This window comes from Microtus pennsylvanicus, chromosome 5 (assembly GCF_037038515.1).
Source record: "Microtus pennsylvanicus isolate mMicPen1 chromosome 5, mMicPen1.hap1, whole genome shotgun sequence".
In the NCBI taxonomy this organism is placed as follows: domain Eukaryota; kingdom Metazoa; phylum Chordata; class Mammalia; order Rodentia; family Cricetidae; genus Microtus; species Microtus pennsylvanicus.
The window spans coordinates 105,565,077-105,584,348 of NC_134583.1; the positions used below are offsets into that span (position 1 = coordinate 105,565,077).

At 46.2% G+C, this 19,272-nt stretch overlaps 1 protein-coding gene across 2 annotated transcripts in view; it reads left to right on the forward strand.

Annotated features, from left to right (window-relative positions):
• Positions 1-15,794: 15,794 nt before the first annotated feature.
• The window catches only part of Kank1 (KN motif and ankyrin repeat domains 1), a 183,034-nt gene continuing 179,556 nt past the window's right edge, over positions 15,795-19,272 (forward strand). The window contains exon 1 of one of the 2 annotated variants that reach the window (XM_075973753.1): positions 15,795-16,133. The gene's annotated coding sequence lies outside the window, so the exon portion shown is untranslated. The remainder of the gene's footprint in view (positions 16,134-19,272) is intronic. The other variant, XM_075973751.1, reaches the window with a different exon arrangement.

Genomic DNA, 19,272 nt, shown 5'->3' on the forward strand with positions numbered 1-19,272 from the left:
GTTCCAGATCCCCTGGAACTGGAGTTACAAATAGTTGTGAGGTGTCGTGTGGGTGCTGGGAATTGAACCCAGGTCCTCTGGAAGAGCAGCCAGTGCTCTTAACTGCTGAGCCGTCTCTCTAGCTCCGGGAATGGCAATTTTCAATAGCAACATGACAGTGTGCCTGTCTGTTAAGTACAGGCGAGCACAGGAAGAACATGCTGGTCAGGAGGGAGGGAGGAAAACACCAAACACAAATGACCCGAGGCAGGAACAAGTTCTGAGCATGCCTGGAACATTCCAGGAATAACCAGGAGAGGCAATATGGTGAGTGAGAAGAGAGGGGAGAAAAGCCAGACACTTACTACTCTCATACTTATTGGTAAAGGACTCAACGGCCACGAGTCTAACTTGCAATTGAGTCTTGTTTCATTTATTCTATGACTATGGAGAAATCTAAACCGCTTAGCTGGAATGGTAACTCTCGGTTTTCAAGGCATGGATGGGCTCGAAGGTTATGTCAGACCCGGTGCCTAGAGGGTATCAGTGTGACTGGTGATGACTGGTAAGTCAGTGAATAGCTCCGAGTTCCTGTCCTAATGTCTTTCCTTCCTGGGTAGGAATCCACGGACAGTCACATACCCTGTCTGTGCAAGTCCTACTTCATGAATTTTAGCACATTTAGCAGGTGCCTTCTTTAGCCTGGTAAGCATTGCATGTGGAATGCTTAAAACAGTGCTGGGCACATAGAAAACACTAAGTAAATATAATTATTCCTTGCAAGTTGTAATAAGAATAATTAGGTATTCTGAAAACACTATTTGTTGGTGTTTTTTTTTGAGACAGGGTTTCTCTGTGTAGCGCTATCTGCCCTAGAACTCACAGAGATCGACCTGCCTCTGCCTCCCAAGTGCTGGGATTCAAGGTGTATGCCAGCTCTGGCCATATAAAAACTACTATTTTGAAGCCTATTTGAAATGTACGTTTGTTGTGAAAAGGGCTTTTACAGAAACACGGCTGTGTAAGTCTAGGAACCCAGCCTTCAGGGTGTCCCCCAATGACCCTCGTCTCCATGTCATCTCACCCGGCATTGTGCCATGATTTTTCCAGGCAACCAGAGAATGTGGTGGCTGTGATAGTAATGACACTTCTGAGGTGGGGTTATAGGAGACAGAAGGCATGAGGCTACCATTTTGGTCAATGTCATTTTCCCTCCCAGCCCTTCTCAGGGCTTGCTCCTGGATTCCCGTTGCTAGGCTATGAATAGACCACAGGGAGGCCCCTCTGGAGAGGCCCACTTGATAAGTCCCTAACAATTGTATGAGTCAGTGCCCTTTTTGGAACTGGATCCATCAGTTTTGTGGCAAAAGCCACAAGAGCAGCTTCACAAGCCCCCCCCAGTCACTAGCCCCCCCCCCCAGTGGCACGAGCCCCCTGAGGAGTCATGAGCCCCCCCCCACTCACTAACCCCCTCAGTCACTAGCCCCCCCCAGTGGCACGAGACCCCTGAGGAGTCATGAGCCCCCTGAGGAGTCATGAGCCCCCCGACTCATGAGTCCCCCCGACTCACTAACCTCCTCAGTCACTAGCCCCCCCCAGGCATGAGTCCCCTGAGGCACGAGTCCCCTGAGGCACGAGCACCCTAAGGAGTGACGAGCCCCCCAGTCACGAGTCCCCCCAGGCACGAGTCCCCTGAGGCACGAGCACCTTGAGTCGCAAGCACGCTGAGGAATGACAAGCCCCCTGACTCACGAGCCCCCTGACTCAAGAGCCCCCTGAGTCACGAGCCCCCCAGGCACGAGCCCCATGAGTAATGAGCTCCCTGAGTAATGAGCCCCCCGACTCGCTAGCCCCCCCAGGCACGAGTCCCCTGAGGCATGAGCCCCCTGAGTCACGAGCACCCTGAGGAGTGATGAGCCCCTCCAGTCACGAGCCCCCCCCAGTAAGACACCTTCTGCATCACATTTGTCTGAAGCTGCTGCTTGAATAATATGTGGCTCCACCAACAGTTTATTAACCATTAACATTTTTAAAATCTTTTTTACATTTTTTGAATAATCATATGTGTAACGTTTGTTTCGCCTGCAGGTATGTCTGTGCACCATGTGCATGCCTAGTGTCTGAAGAGGCCAGAAGAAGTGTTGGGTCCCTTGGAACTGGAATCACAAATAGTATTGAGCCACCTTGTAGGTGCTGGGAATTGAGCCTAGGGCCTTTGAAATAACATCATAGTTAAACATTTTCAAGTAAGATGGAGAACAATTGAGGGCCTGATCCAGCCAGCCTGGCTAGCCAGTGAGCGCCAGGGATCTGCTTGTCTCTGCCTCCCCAGTGCTGGTTACAGTCGTGCATTGCTACACCCAGATTTTTTTTTAAGTTTATTTTTATTTTATGTGCATTGGCATTTTGCCTGCATATACGTCTGTGTGAGGCTGACAGATTCCCTGTAACTGAAATTACAGACAGTTGTGAGTTTCCATGAGGGTGCTGGGAATTGAACCCAGGTCCTCTGGAAGAGTAGCCAATGTTCTTCATTGCTGAGCCATCTCTCCAGCCCCCTATACCTGGATTTTTGTTGTTGTTATTGAGACAGAGTTTCTCTGTGTAGCTTTGGAGCCTGTCCTGGGACTCACTCTGTAGACCAGGCTGGCCTCGAACTCACAGAGATCCAGCTGCCTCTGCCTCACTAGTGCTGGGATTAAAGGCATGTGCCACCATTGCCCGGCATACACCTGGATTTTTAAATGGGTATGGGGTATCCAAATTCAGGTCTTCATACTTGTAAAACATGGGTGTTATTGGCTGAGCTGCCTCCCCAGTACCTAATTTGTCTTTTTTGGGGTATTTTATTTATTTTTAATGTAACTTAATTTTGTGAATGAGTGTTTAACCTGCATGAATGTCTGTGTCCTGTGTGCCTGGTCTTAGTATTCAGGCATCTGTACTGATCTGGTACCTGTGGAAGCCAGGAGAGGTTAATGGGGTCCTCTGGAACTAGAGTTACAGACGGTTGTGAGCTGATGGGAATCTTCCCGGGTCCTCTGGAAGAGCAGCCAGTGCTCTTAGCTGCTGAGTTATCTCTCCAGCCTCCTTCTTAGATATTTCACAGTAATACAAAGCCGATTAACACCATGTACAGGGTTCTTAGCATTTCTATTGGCTGCAAATCGTTCTGCCCATTTGCCATGCCACACTTCATCGAACATTCTTTATAACAGAACCTCTGGATTATTTCCGGCTTTTCAAAATACTGTCACAATAAAAAAAAAAATACTGCAAATTAGCTGGTCAGTTACTGAGAGTTCAGTGGCCCGGGTCTCTTAGAGACATAGAAGACGACACAGAGAAGCGCTCCTGAGGTTCACAACTATGAGCAAATATTGAATACACACAAAGGAGAGATAAGCGCATGACCTCTCTGAGGACCTACGGCAGGGAAGGGGGCTGGGTGAGCTTGTTTGTTTAGACAGTAATAATAGCTTCATAGAATCGTGTGTGCTTCCTAGAGAAATACAGAAGCCACAGTAGACAATGGGGTCTTGGAAAAGGCCCATAAATAATTGCCTTAGCTCTGAGTGTCAAAGCAGCATCTCAGAGAGAACCCCACTGAACTCAAGCCATTGTCTCCAGTCTGAGCCTCTGCCCTCCCCTGGCTGTGCTTTGTCAGGGCTGACAACTGTGGCTGGAAGGGAAAAGATGACTCGGGCTTTCTTTGTTTAAATTCAGCTCTGTGTTAGACATACCAGGTCTCCTCTGAGGATGGCACTCATGAGAAGCCTCTTAAGAAGATAGCCCGTGGTGATGCACACCTTTAATCCCAGCGCTCAGGGAGCTCCCCGAGTTCGAGGACAGCCTGGTCTACAGAGCAAGTTCCAGGACAGCAAGGGCCATACAGGAAAAAAAGAAAAAGAAATCAGATCCCAGCACAGAGAACCGTGTTCTTCCAACTGCCTTCCCGTAGATTCCTTGATTCTGCCATCCCATCTTCAACATCATCCACCTTCCGGATGAGGTTTCAGGACCGTCACGCAGGCACACTGCTATTCTTGGCCATGACTTCTTCCTCAGGTGCATGCCTGGCTGAGGATGTAGCTCAGAGGAAGAGAGGGTGCTTCCCCAACACTTGATCCTCAGCACTGCAAAGAAACTAATAAAGCAACAACAATAGAACTCGATCAAAGAGAGTTACTATTAATATTATTATAATTATATTATTATAATTATTATTAATATTATTTTTTACTGGTAACATTTGATGACTTTTAAGCTAAAATCCAGGGGGCTGGAGAGATGGCTCAGTGGTTAAAAGCCCTGACTGCTCTTCTAGAGGACCTGAGTTTGATTCCCAGCAACTGCATGGAGGTTCACAACCATCTATAGTGGGATCTGATGCCCTTGTCTGACATAAAGGTAGAAATACAGATACAGCACTCATACATAAAATAAATAAATCTTTTAAAAAAGGCTAAAATCCGTATTACAGATATGTATACATGTATACCCACCCATACATGTATATATATAATGCCCCTACAGGACGGAAAGTTTCTTGGGACCATTTCTGTTCGTGTCCTCTGTAAAGCCTCACTAGCACTTTAGGCAGAACAGGCCCTCGGTGAGTACTTGGTGAGTAATATTTCTACATGAAGCAAGTGTGCCAGGCCAGGCTGGCACACATGATCCCAGTATTGTCATACTCCTTTTGATGCTCCATAAATATTTGATAAGTCACAATAACATAATAATTGTAATTAAACCTAAAGATTACCCTCAGCACGATATTCCTGAAGTAGGGTTCTGTCCATTAGCAACACAGAAAACTTACATTGGATCTCAATTCGATGCAAGTAAATTCTCTAACATGTTTTCGAATAACTACAGCAAATGAGTCAATGTATTCTTCACCGTCTCACACACTTGTTTCCAGGGAGCAGGTGCTGGGGCTGCCACATCCTAAGGTTGCAATGTGTTATTTTTTTTTTCTTGCCCCATTTAGGCAATAATCACCTTACTCCTTTTCTAACCATAGGCATCTGGACTATTTTGCTGTCATTGCCTGGGTTTTGTAGCTAGTGAAATGTGAGTTCAGAACGTTGGCGCATGGGAGAGAACAGAATCAGTTCTGTCTATTACAGAGCTAGCTCCCTCGGTTAAAGCTTAAGAGGTAGCCTGAGCTGGACAGTGGTGGCACATGACTTTAATCCCAGCACTCAGAGACAGTGACAGGCCCATCTTTGTGAGTTTGAGGCTATCCTGGTCTACAGAGTGAGTTCAGGACAGGCTCCAAAGTAACAGAGAAACACTATCTCGAAAATCAAAAAAAAAAAAAAAAGGTAGCCTGAGCAGCATTCTGGGAGAGGAGAGAACAGAGCCACAAGCAGAGGAGAGTCTTCCTCATGGAGACTTACGGATTTGAATTTTATAATTATTTAAGATCTGTGTATATGTGTATGAGGGTTTTGTGTGTGTGTGTGTGTGTGTGTGTGTGTGTTCTCCATGTGAGTGCCTGGTGTCAGAGGGGCTCAGAAAGTTGGATCTGCGGAGACTGGAGTTACAGAAAGTTGTGAGCCACACATAGTTGCTGAAAACCAAGCCTGGGTCCTTGTCAAAAGCAGCGAGAGCTCTTCCTAACTGCTGAGCCATCTCAGCAGTTATTTTGTTATTGTTGTTGTTGTTGTTAAGACAAGGTCTCACTCTGTAGTTCAGATTGGCTGGGAACTCATTATGTAGCCAGACGGGCCCTGAACTTGTACCAATCCTCCTGACTTAGTCTCCTGAGTGCGGGATAACAGGTGTGAGCCATCAAGCTTACCTTTAGTTTGTTTGATTTTGATTTTGGTTTTGGTGTTGTTTTTTTTTTCAAGACAGGATTTGCCTGTGTAGCTCTGGCTGTCTTGGAACTAGCTCTATAGACCAGACTGGCTTCAAACTCATAGAGATCCAGCTCCCTCATCCTCCCAAGGGCTGGGATTAAAGGTGTGCTCCACTATCACCCGGCCTGAGTTTTATATATTAGCACATATTCTGTAGAAGGAAGAATCCTTAATGGGAAGACCTTCACAAGGGTAGGAAGACATACAGTTCCCCTTAGTAAATCTAGAGCCCCAAAGGGTTTCTCTTTATTGGAAAAGGGCCTGAAGGTGATGACTCCAGGTGCCCCGAAGGGCACACCCTTGCCCCAGGTTAGCTGTTTCCTCTGACTCCAGGTGCCCCGAAGGGCACACCCTTGCCCCAGGTTAGCTGTTTCCTCTGACTCCAGGTGCCCCGAAGGGCACACCCTTGCCCCAGGTTAACTGTTTCCTATGAAGACTCTTTGCTATTTCCCTGTCTCTCTCTGAATACTCAAAACAGACACAAGCCCAGCTCTCACTGCTCTGTAGAATGTTTGAACACTCCCCTACTCCCCAGGAAAACATCAACAACCAGACTACACATACAAAACCTTCTCACATAGACCGGGGGCATAGAACCTTTATTATATCCCATATTAATTTATTTGTTTTTAAGGGAAATAAGAACCAGGCTACTATACCTCAGGAGGCTGTGGCCAGCCTGTACTAGGAAGGATTGCTCCATTAAAAATAAGTAAATAATGGACCGAAGAAGTTTGTAAAGAAGAAAAGTGCCCCCAGGGCCTGTCCCGATTCCTCTGGTGTCACCTGTCTGTGTGTCCTCTTCACTCTCCCCTGACTCACTTCCTTGTTTCATGTTCCCTCTGGGAACACTTAGGACACTGAATTCCCAACTGCAGGATGAACAAGGCTAAACATTTGTGCATTTTCTTATTCATTATCTTGTGTGTGTATGTACCATGTCATACATGTAGAAGAGGACATCGTGTAGTGAGATCTCTCCTTCATCTATATGGGTCCCAAGGATTGGATTCAGAACCACAGGCTCGCTGGCAAGTGCCATTATGGGGCTGAATCCATCTCTTGATGGAGAGATTTTTTTCTCACTTTTTTCTTTTTAGATAGGATCCCTCTATGTATTCTTTTTGTTTGTTTGTTTCTGTTTTGTTTTTTGAGACAGGGTTTCTCTGTGTATCTCTAGTTGTCCCGGAACTTGCTTTGTATACCAGGCTGGCCTCGAACTCACAGAGATTCACCTGCCTCTGCTTCCCTGAGTGTTTGGATTAAAGGCATGTGCCACCAATGCCTGACTCTCTATATTCTTGACCATCCTGGAATTCTATATGTAGATCAAGCTGTCATCAAAAGATCTGGCTGCCTCAGTCTCCTAAGTGCTGGGATCCAATGTGTACACCACCACACCCAGCCTGATGGACAGATTTTTAAAGAATAAACCTGAACAACAACAACAAAAGAGCTGGGCTGTAGTGGTACATGCATCCTAGCACTGAAGAGGCAGAAGCAGGTGGATCTCTATGAGTTCCAGGACAGCCAAGGATACACAGAAAAACCGTGTCTCAAAAAGTCAAACAAATAACAACAACTGAGCTTTGGATTAATTGCTAGTATAAATTATTAATATAATAATTTATGTAACTGTACAGAAAACAACAATGATGACTTTTATGTGTTCAAAACTGGTATTTGAGGGGCTGGGGAGAGAGCTCAGAGAGCAAAGTGTTCGCTGCAATAACATGAGGATCAGCTCTTGTTCCCAGAACCCATGCACAGTTCATGGAGGTGTACAGCTGTAACCCCACTGCTCAAGGGGTGGAAACAAGAGGACCCCGCCACCCTGGGCTTGTTATCCAGTTGAACTGGTGAGTGTCAAGCAACCCCTGCCTGTTCTGCATGCTATGTGTAAGCACTCTATGCACTATGTGGACAGTTCACGCTACTCTCTGCAGTACTGTTGGCAAGCCAGGCAAGGGGCTGGAGATCGAAACACACACGCACACACTGAGACAGAGACATGGGTCATTGTTGAAACCAGAACACCAAGAATGCTTTAAGAATGCCCACTTTATTGCGTTCCAGGGCAGCTTATATAGGGTTCCTTAACTGACCAATGGCCACTCCCTAGCACTCAGGATCCTTCAGCTGCAAGCAGTCAGGAACCACTGCCCTGCCTCGGGCTCAGAGCAGCTGCAAGGCTCAGGAAAACAAGTTGTTTGCTCAAAGCAGCTGCAAGCATAGGAAAACAAGTTGTTTACAGGAAATTCAGGGTCTGGGGGTCCACAGTTCCCAACAGGTGAGCACCAAGTTCAGCGAGAGACCCTGTCTTAAAAAACAAGGTGGAGAAGTAGACACCCAGTATCAATCTCCACATGCACAACTATACACACACATGAAGATGCACTACACAGGAATACACACAAACACACACACAAAAGCTGGATGAAATATGGAAACAGCAGTGTGGAAACAAATATAAGAAATGAAAGTGGGGCTGGAGAGATGGCTCAGCGGTTAAGAGCACTGGCTGCTCTTCCAGAGGTCCTGAGTTCAATTCCCAGCAACCACATGGTGGCTCACAACCATCTGTACTGAGATCTGGCACCCTCCTCTGGCATGTGGGCATACATGGAGGCAGAATGTTGTATATATAATAAATAAATAAATCTTTTAAAAAAAAGAAATGAAAGTGATACTTTAACTCATTATTTTACAAAGATGGACTTGAACTTCAAGCCAGAAATAACAGCTGAACCTTGAAGACTCTTTCATGGCTTGTCCTATGAGATACAGTTTACCCTTGAGTAGCACATCAGTTAGAGTGCTTACCCTCTGTGAGACAGAAAAATCCCCATATAATTAAATTAGCTACACAGATTGATGTTGCCTTGCAGTTACTAACAGAAGGCCTACAAACCATATTTTGTATATTACACATATTGAAGACAGAAAAAAAATTATGAAAAACCCAGAAAGCACCTTTTTTTTTTTTTTAGAGTCTAACTATGTAGCCAGTCTTGCCTCTAACTTGTGATCCTTCTGCCTCGGCTTCCTGAGGGCTGGGGTTATGTGTAGACCACCAGGACTGGCTGAGAGGTTACTTCGTTATGCAATGTACAATTTCCTGGAGAGGTGAACTGTGAGACCAGTGGTTCTCAGCTGTAGTAGGAGGTTGCTTGTTTGTTCTTGGCTGCCCAGAACCGAAATAATCACACAGAAACTATATTATTTGCAATACTGTTTGGCCAATAGCTTAAGCGTATTTCTGGCTAACTCTTATATCTTTGATTAACCCATTTTATTATTTTACATTTTACTATGAGGCTTGTGGGCCTACCAGCAAAGTTCCAGCTGGCAGCTGGCATCGTTCCCCTCTGACGTCTCCATGGCATCTCCCTGACTCTGCCTACTCTCTCTCTTTTCCCGGCCTGGCTACACTCTGTTAAACCATTGTCCTAAAGCAGCTTCTTTATTCATTAACCAATTAAAGCAACACATATACAGAAGGACTTCCCACACCATTTCCCCTTTTCTGTTTAAATAAAAAAGAAGGTTTTAACCTTAACATAGTAAAACTACATATAACAAAACAGGTATCAAGTAAGAATTACAGTTACAGCCGGGCGGTGGTGGCGCACGCCTTTAATCCCAGCACTCGGGAGGCAGAGGCAGGCGGATCTCTGTGAGTTCGAGACCAGCCTGGTCTACAAGAGCTAGTTCCAGGACAGGCTCCAAAACCACAGAGAAACCCTGTCTCAAAAAACCACAAAAAAAAAGAATTACAGTTACAATATTTATATCTACTTTATCTTTTATCATTACTAAGAAAAACTATATCTATTCAATTCCATCAAAGACTCCAGAAGGATATATTACCTAAGTAAACAGGAAGTGCATTGTAAGCAACTTCCACAACTCTAGAATTGACAGACATCTTACTGCCTAGACAGTCATCCAAAGTTTTTCTGTAACATTGAGGCATTCATCTTCAGCCTATAGGCCCATAGTATCTGCCAGACTTTTCCATGAAACAGGAAACTTCAAAGACAGTTCTGCCTATATTGGCAGCTTGTCAGTCACTTTTTTCTGTGTCCTGCAGAATGTTTGGCAGACTCTTTTTGTTCTTTCATGAAACAGGAATCCAGAAAGACTGTCTCTCCTTCTTTAGGAAAATTCAACAGTCATTCTTCTGTGGGTCCTGCATGTCCAGTTCATACAAGATAACATCAAGCAGTCCAGGTAAGAGCAGCTCTTTGCCTAAATGGCTAGCAAACTCCATAAGGAGCCTCTTCAATGCCCATCTTCCTCTTGAAGTAGATTAATGCTGCCAGGAGCAAACGTGTCTCATTGTCAGGAAAAGTCCTAAGATCTTAAACATTTTAATTTTAAATGCCATATTCTGAAGGTTTCTGATTTGAACAATGCCTATCTAACTGAAATATATCTCTGTATATTTAGAAAACCCAACTAACATGACTACAAGCTTGACTATTATAGATGACTCTCTAATAACCTATATTTCTTCATTATACATTGCATTTTTAAATGAGCTGCACAAACAATACCTTAATCAAGAGCAGAAATAGATATATAACAAAATTGACCTTAAATTTGTATCAACAAACCAAGATCCATACCAATGCAAATCTCTGTAGCACTCAACCTTCCTAATGCTGAGACCTTTTTAACACAGTTCCTCATGTTGTGGTGACTCCCCATCGTAAAATTATTTTCATTGCTACTTCATAACTATAATTTGCTACTGTTATGAATTGTCATGTAAATATATGACATGCGGCCCTTGTGAAAGAAAGGGTCATTCAGTCTCCAAAGGGTCATGACCCACAGGTTGAGAACCACTGTGCTAGATCAGTGTTGTACAGTATTCATTGGGGATATCCACAGTCCTGGCTGAAATCACACGAGCAAGCATGGTGGGAGCTCAGTGTCTACACTGTCACCACATGCACTGCTTGGTACACATCTGGGCATGCTGTATAGACCTAGCTCTTACAAGCCACACCGAGCAGTCTGAAACTTACTGATCTGTCGATTATTCAGACACTGTGTGTACGTCAAAGTTAAGAAAAAAGGCAAAAATACTCCTGGCTCTTGCAAGCTTAGATAAAATGCTTTAAAGCAGCCTTAAAAGGAGCCAGTGTTGACTCACACTTGAAATTCCAACACTCTGAATATTGATGCGGAAAGACCTCTCAGGTTCAAGTTTAGCCTGGGCTACAGAGCAAGAGTTGTCTCAGAAAACAAAATAAGGCAAACAGAAAAAAACCCAAACACAGACTTGAAGCAGTCCTGGCAGAAACAATTCTAGGTCATCATCATGGAAAAGCTCATTTACCACAAAACAAATGAGTTCCCCTTGTGATTTTAAGAACCCCGAAGTTCTTGTTCTAGCGGAGTGGCTCGGAGGCTAGAGCATGTGGGTCTTCTGAAGGACTCAAGTTTGGGTCCCAGCAATTTGGTTTCCAACTACCTGTATTTCCAGCTCCAGGGAAGCTGACAATTTTGGCCTCCTCAGGCACCTGCCCACAATCACACACACACACACACACACACACACACACACACACACACACACACACCACATACCACTGTAGCAGGCTTTCTTGGACTGCTGTTGCATGAATTCCAATTGTTATTAATAATAGCCTAGAAAACTGTGCCCACATTCCAAAAAAATTGATTATGGATGTTTGTCTTTGTTCAGAGTGTTGGTTACAAGTTGTTATGGATAATGGTCAGGAGAAAAGCTAAACAAAGGAGATTAGATTCAGGCTTCTTGTTTTGAAAAGGAAAAGGGGGAAGCGCTGTGGGATAATGCTCTTGTACACTGTAAAGATTTGTCACTCATATTGGTTTAACAAAATGCTGATTGGCTGGTAGCCAGGTAGGAAGTATAGGTGGTGCTGCCAGACCAAGGAAACAAGATGAAAATGCCTTACTGAGAAAAGGTACCAAGTCACGTGGCTAAACATAGATAAAAATTATTGGTTACTTTAAGTTGTAAGAGCTAATTAGTAATACGTGTGAGCCATAGGCCAAACAGTTTATAATTAATGTAAGCCTCTGTGTATTTATTTAGGACTGAACAACTGGGGGACCAGGCAGCACAGGAACTTCTATATTCAGATTACCAGTCCCAAATCATGACAGAGAGACCTATTAATTATGAAAGCTCGGCCTTAGTTTAGGCTTGTTTTGTATTTATTTATTTGTTTGTTTGTTTGTTTGTTTATTTATGAGGCAGGATTTTCCTGTGTGTAGCAGTTCTGGTGTCTTGGAACTTGCTCTGTTGAGCAGACCGGCCTCAAACTCAGAGATCCACCTGCCTCTGTCTCCTGAGCACTGGGATTAAAGTTGTGCGCCACCAATGCCTATTTTAGGCTTATTTCTAACTCCCTCTGATGACTTAAGTTAACTCATTTCTATTCTTCTGTGTGCTGTCACATGGCTTGTGGCTTTTACCTCTCCTCCTGCATGTCCTGCTTCCTTTGCATCTGGCTGGGTACTCTGCCTTTCTTCTTCCTGAGACTTCTCTGTCCCTAGAAGTTCCAGCTAACCTCGTCCTGCCTATCCTTTGGCCATTCAGCTCTTTATTTATTAAACCGATCACAGTGATACCTCTTCACACAATGTGAAGGAATATTCCTCAACACAATGTACAGAATTTTAAAACAAAAATTAATCTTTAAAAAATCACTCCCAGCCAGGTAGTGGTGGCACATGCCTTTAATCCCAGCACTCGGGAGGCAGAGGCAGGCAGATCTCTGAGTTCAAAGCCAGCCTGGTCTACAAGAGCTAGTTCTAGGACAGTTAGGATTGTTACACAGAGAAATCTTGTCTCAAAAAACAAACCAAAAAAATCACCCCCAAAGGTCCATTTGAAATCTTTTCTAAGAATGCTTGGCTAAGTCTACTTCTGCCCAAATCACCCAATTTCTGGTTGAATGGTTCAACTGTCTCCCTCCATCCTCCAATCCCAGGTTCATTTGTACCTCAGTGCTGTTACCTGAAATCAGAGGGACGATATCAAGACACTCGGACGCAAAGGCAAGTTTACTGCACAGATATGAATAGGAGGCTAGGCGTGGGCTTCCTTTACAGCTAAGGATGAGTGCTCACTCATTGACCCACACGACTCTTTCCTTACAGTTCAGCTTGAACAAACCTATTCTTAAACATCCCTAGTGTGTGATCCAGCATTCTTACACAGCAGTATGAGGACCTGTGCATGTACAAAGGCATTGCTTGATGAAATTAGAATTCTTCTAGAAGAGCTTCACATCACTGCTCGTATGTTTTACATAAATTCAAGAACTTTTATGTATGTTGACATGTGACTTTTTCTTTCCCCCCCTTTTTTTTGCGTGTTGCACTTCCAAGAAATATCTCACTCTATAACCTTTTCAATTCAAAAGACAGATGTTCTCTTATAGTTGATCCCTGGTACCATCTCACTGCAGGTGAGCTGGGGTTGGGGATCAAATACTGATGTCCACTCCAGCCTGGATGGACCTTCAAAGTGAAAGCAGCCTCTGCTTTGAAAGCCCACATATTGCTATGATTTCTTTCATATGAAACCAAACAGGCAGACCCTAGAGACAGAAAGGAAACAGTTTAGTGGTTGCCAGGGGCTGGGAAAGGGGTGGAGAGCAGGAGCTGCCGATGGCTCTGAGGTTTCTCTCCAGGGTGATGAAGTTACTCTGAAATGAGTGGCCATGGTCTGTCTAACTTTGTGAGTCCCCTCAAACACTCCAAGTGTGCATGGAGAGGGTAAATGATATGTATCAATTGATTTTAATTGTTAGAAAATGAGTGGATCTAAAATAAAGTGTCAAATAGAAATCTGAAATTTTAAATCTGCTCTTTTGTGTGTTTTGGGACAGGATCTCACTGTATAGCACTGGATGGCCGCCTGTTCGTAGACCAGGCTGTCTTTGAACTCCCAGAGATGCACTCTCTGTCTTCCAAGTGCTGGGTGTAAAGCTTGCACCACCACCACAGGCCTGCTATACTTTTTTTAAATTTTATTTATTTATTATGTATACAATACTCTGTCTGTGTGTCTGCCTGCAGGCCAGAAGAGGGCATCAGATCTCATTTCAGATGGTTGTGAGCCACCATGTGGTTGCTGGGAATTGAACTCAGGACCTTTGGAAGAGTAGGCAGTGCTGTTAACTCCATCTCTCCATCCCCCTGCTACACTTTTTATTGATCACAGTTGCCTGCCGTTTGAGAGCCAATGAGCTTAATACTTGTTGACTACATGTAAAAAGAGGGCGGAATGAAGAGGAGGTCAAGACCTGGATTCTGGGTGTGGGGGAGTATTAATTTTTTTTTTGCATGTGTGTGGTGTTTGTGTGTACAGGTCACGTGTGGGCATATTAGTGTGTGCAGGTAAATATACACTTGCATATGCATGCAGAGGCCAGAACATGAAGACCAGGCATGAAGTCGGATGTCTTTGTGAACGGCTTATTTACCAAGGTGACCAGTCTTCCTGAGTTTAGAGTTCCCAGATTGAGTTGTCTGGCTAGCCAGCTGAGGACACCTTTAAAACATCGCAATCCCAGTGCTTCTGATTCTGAGCAAGGCGGCACTAGAGCAAGAGAGATGCGGGAGGCCGTCTCCTGAATCCAAGGGCCCTATTAACCGATGCAGAAACTGAGGGCCCCAGGAGGCAATGATTTGCTCTCTGTCACCCAAAGAGCAGGAAAGTGCTGAGAAAAATGAGCATTCTGGGTTGTGTTTGCTTGTTCTAACCACCTGACCTGGGGGAGGGGCAGTCGTTTGAGGAATTCACAGGAGTGTTTCCGGGTAAACCAAGGAAGCTTTAGTTTGCAGCTTCTCTCCAGGGTGAGCCTTTCTCCGCACAACCTCAGGCTCTTCTCGAAACAGTTAACAGACAAATAGTGAGATGTGGGTAAGGTCCACTTGGTGCACGGGCTCTGTGTGTGTGTGCACGCGCGCGCGCGCTCGCACTCATGGGGGGGGGGTCAAGAGCCTCCCATCCAGACAATCAGAGCTTCCACAGCTGGAGTTATGTTTATTTTGGTTACACCCGTTTTTCATGTAGCCCAGGCTGGCTTGGGATATGCTATGTAGCAGAGAATGACTTAGAACCCCTGATCCTTCTGGCTCCAGACTTTGCACCCCGGCAGTTTTAACTGGCTACTCGGCCTTCCTATCCCTAAGCACCTTCTTAAAAGAGCCTCAGTCCCTAGCTCATCTCTTGCGGATCTATTGCCCTTGCTCCAGATGGAGGTTTTAGGACAACAAACTTCTTTCATGGGCTCCACACCCTGAAGTCAGGTCAAGTCACTTAGGACGCCAGACTTCGCGAGGTGCTGGGAGGAATATACTTAGGTCCCTGTGGCGTCCTGGTTGGCTGGAAGTTTCCAAACGCTCCAAAGAGGCCCTGTTGAAGACTCGCGAGCTCGAGTTCCCTAATCCATCCAGGTTCCCAAACCAACGTCTCAGCGGCACCGCACACAGGCACTACTGGGGTGTTAACTTAAACCTGGCGCGCCCAGCTGTCCTGGGCGATAACTTGCCTGCACCAAGGGCCCTCCCGGGAAGGATAGTTCACTCCCGGCGGATGGGAGGGTCGTGCGGGCCAGAAGGAACCAGAGGTGCGGAGGTGCGCCTGGAAAAGTCGCAGCGGCGCGCAGGCGCACTGGGCTCTCCACGGTGGCTCCTCGGTACAAAGCGCGCTGGGCTGTGGACGACTTCCCGATCAGAACCTTGCCTGGGCTGCCCCTGCCCGTGTGTCCCGACACTCGGTGACTCCGGGTAGCCTTGGTGAACTGGTGCGCTGTGCTGCAGGATCCGGCTCCAAGCTCGTGGCGCAACTGGAGTTTGATTCTGGCGCTGCCTGAGGCCCCGCCCCGCACTTCCCGGTCCCGCCCCGCCAGCCGCCCGCCCAGCTCCAGCTCCAGACCAGCCGCGCTGGAGGTGATTTGTGGCAGCTTTGCGCTTCTGTCCCCTGCAGGGACGATCTGGGGCGCTTGGGCTCCGACCCTGTCCCGAGCTAGCCCGGTGCCTAGCCTCGCACTCTTGGTGCGTGCTGGGGCGCACGGCGACACTGGCCGTGGGATTGCTCCGGGGAGGTCGGTGGGGTTGCCTCAGCTAGCAGCCGCCTGGGATCACCGCTGGCGCTCGAGGGGGCGGCGCCTTCCGACCCGGAGTGAGGCGCGCTGGCCTTTGGGTACCTGCCCAGCCTTTTGGAGCCAGGGTGCGGCGCAGCACCCTTTTCCGAAGCGTCTCAGGGTAAGATCGGCAGACCGTCTGGCTGGAGGGAGCGGCGATAAGGACCTCTTTATCCTGGTCCTGGAGCGGCAGGTGGCCCTGCTGGTGTTGCAGGGTCTGGGCGTGGGGGAGGGGTCGGGCGCGGCCTTCAGGGACCGCCCTAAGCTCAGGGACCGGCGTGGGTTCCTGAGGGCCTGCGGTGTCAGGTCCAGTAGGGCGGGTGGCAGCGTCCCGAGGCACACTTGGTCGCGCAGGCACGTGGGGGAACCCCGCGCTCCCGGGCCGCCGGGGCTGCTGAGTCTGGTCTCCTCACTCGGTCCCTTTGCAACTCTCAAAGGCAACTTTTCGCGGGCGGTCGGGCAGAAGCTGACTGCGCTCAGCTAGCTGGCCCGGCGCAGGCCATGTCGCTCGCGTTGACAACGTTCTGTGGCGTCCCCCAGCGCTTGCTTTCCGCACTTCTTTTCTGAGGATCGGCTCATTTTATTAATGTGTGCAATCAGACCGAGAGTCGGAGACTAATCAGGAATGCTGATCCCCTAGATCAGTGACCTTGGTCGTCACCTGGACTAGGTGAGATCCTAAGCCTCCTTGCATATTTAGTTAAGGTTAGTTTGTTCAAGTTAATTTTTATACGGTACTTGGTTGTTAATCTTGCTCTCGTACGTACATAGCTCTCCAGTAAGTTGTTGGACCCCTCCACGTTTAATCTATTTAGGCTTAATTTAAAAAGTTGAGATGTAATAAACAATGTCAATATACCTTTTAAAATTCACGAGTCATTGACTTTTAATATAATTATAAAATTATGTCATCATCAACGCTATCCGAAAGATTTTCCTTGATCCCCCGCAGCCATTCGCTCTTTCGGGCCCCTTGGCCTTTCACCCATCGGAAGGGGACAGATAATGAGTGAGAAGACAACTAACTGTTCAAACTTTGGTTGTTTTGCTGTTACATTTTGGGAAAGGTGCTGAGCTGGGCGCCTGCGGGTAAGATTAAAAAGTGTGAACATGGAGGAGTGTGTCTTGCCTGTGCTCTAGGAAGGGGAATTCATTTAGTCGCCAGCGTCCAGGGGCCTTTGGTTTTGATCTTTCTGAGCCCTAGGGTTGCCTCCTCCAGTTGCTATAGTTGACTGAGTTACTGTAGCCAAAGTGAGTTCCACGGCAGTGGTGGTGGGAACTGGAAGGAATCAGAGAGCATGCATGTGCACCAAGGAGAGAGTTTAAGAGAGAGAGAGAGAGAGAGAGAGAGAGAGAGAGAGAGAGAGAGAGAGAGATCTTCCCATTTAAAAGCAAGGGTTGTTTGTTTTTAGTCCTGGGGCTCCAACTCAGAGCCTCAAGCATGCTAAATTCTACCACTGGGCTCCACTCCCAGCACCTAAAAGTACATTGAAAATGTTGCCCAGACAAGCTGGGAAGAAAGTACCTCAGAAACTACGTTAATAATTCTGTGAATTCTGGAGATCATAAGGGGTTTTCTTCCAGGGAAGATGAGGGGGGAAGGGTCTCAATGGGGAGAAAGCAAAGCTTTGGGTTCCTTTTAACGACAGTGTAGTATTCCCCTGTCCCCACTAGCCATTTTAGGATTGTAACAGTTTCTGTGGCAATTGGGACTTTGAGTCTGCATACTTGCATATGTATATACACATATGTTGGGAATAGGAGCCAAGTTAGGGTCTCTAAGCGAGTGTTTGGACATACATGATAATGTCAAATGGATTTCCAAAGTAGTTTTTTCTTTTTTAGATTGTACTTCTATCAGCAGTGTGCGTGAGCTTTATACTGGCCTTAAACTACAGTTAAACTTAAATAGGAGGCTTGTAACAGTGTCCTCTGTTCATTTGAAGTCACAAGTCTAATACTTTTGTGGTGTTCCTTAAACATTATATTTTAATTGTTTTGAGTATTGTTATCAAAATATGAAACCTTGTGTGTGTGTGTGTGCATGTGTGTGTGTGAATTGACATAGGATCTCATCTAGCCCAGGCTGGCCTCAAACTCACTGTCTAGCAAAAGGTAGTTTTGAACTTCCAAGTGCTGGGATTGCGGAGGTGAGCTACCACGTCCAGTTTAGGCACTGGGATGATGCTGGGGTGTGTTTTCTTGCTAATCACCTATCATTCCTGCTGTTGGGGATGTTATTTTTTTCTTTGGAATGGTATGTACTGCTGCAGAAATGACCTTTGTGAGTAATTTTTTTCTCTCATTCTTGGTTATTTAGTAGCTGGGGCTTCTCCTTTGCAAGTCTCTGAATCCTTGTTGCACGGCTCCCTGTAAAGCCGAGGGACCTCAGAACGTAGTATGGACTTGAGTAAAGAAATCTCTAATTGGTAATACAGCAGAGCGAGAGGGTCTCTTGTGGGTTGAAATGCTATTTCTGAAGTTAATGATGAGGTTGACCCTGATATCCTCCTTCTAAATAGACTAAATTGCAATTTCATTGAACAGCCACGTTCAGTTTTTCTTTGTTCGATACTTTGTAGCAAAGGCTCTGAGCCAGGGGCTTTAGGAGACAAAAGAAGGATCTACTTACCTTAAAGCGGTTTGTTTTATTTGTCCAGGAAGAATATGTAAAAATTTAAAGTCAGGCAAAATCCAGCTCAGGACAGCTGAGCTGTCGATCTGATGTTTATCTATTTGGTGTTTGGGTGGATGCTCAGGAGTGGTTTCTAAGATGTGTCATTCTTAGGCTGACCTTCAAGGGATCGTGGGGGAAGTGAGGAAACTCTATGAGCATCTTTAGGGAGCTGCACAATGGGCAGGCAGGCACTGTCGGCTTCTGGGACAGTAGAAGTGATGTGGGACTCTGCTGTTTTTCAAGAAGATGCTAAATCGCAGAGCCCACAGAAAGGCAGAGCCACGCTCGAGATTCTAGGAAGAGAGCCGGTTCCTCCCTGCCCACCAGCACTGTGGGGGCTCCTGGTGAGGACTGGAGAAACTGGGGTCCATGTGTGGCTGCTTCCTGTAGCTGGAGCTTGCAGCTTCTTTTTTTTCCCCCACTGGAATTAAGTGGAAGTTTCCCTAATGGGAGAGATGGTGAGTAAAGTGATATCCTAAGTTTGGTAAATAATGATTATATTGCTATGACATGCAGGGTCCTAATGGAGGAAGCCTGCGTACATAGCAAGTGGGGAGGCACAAAAGGTACAGAGCCAGAATAG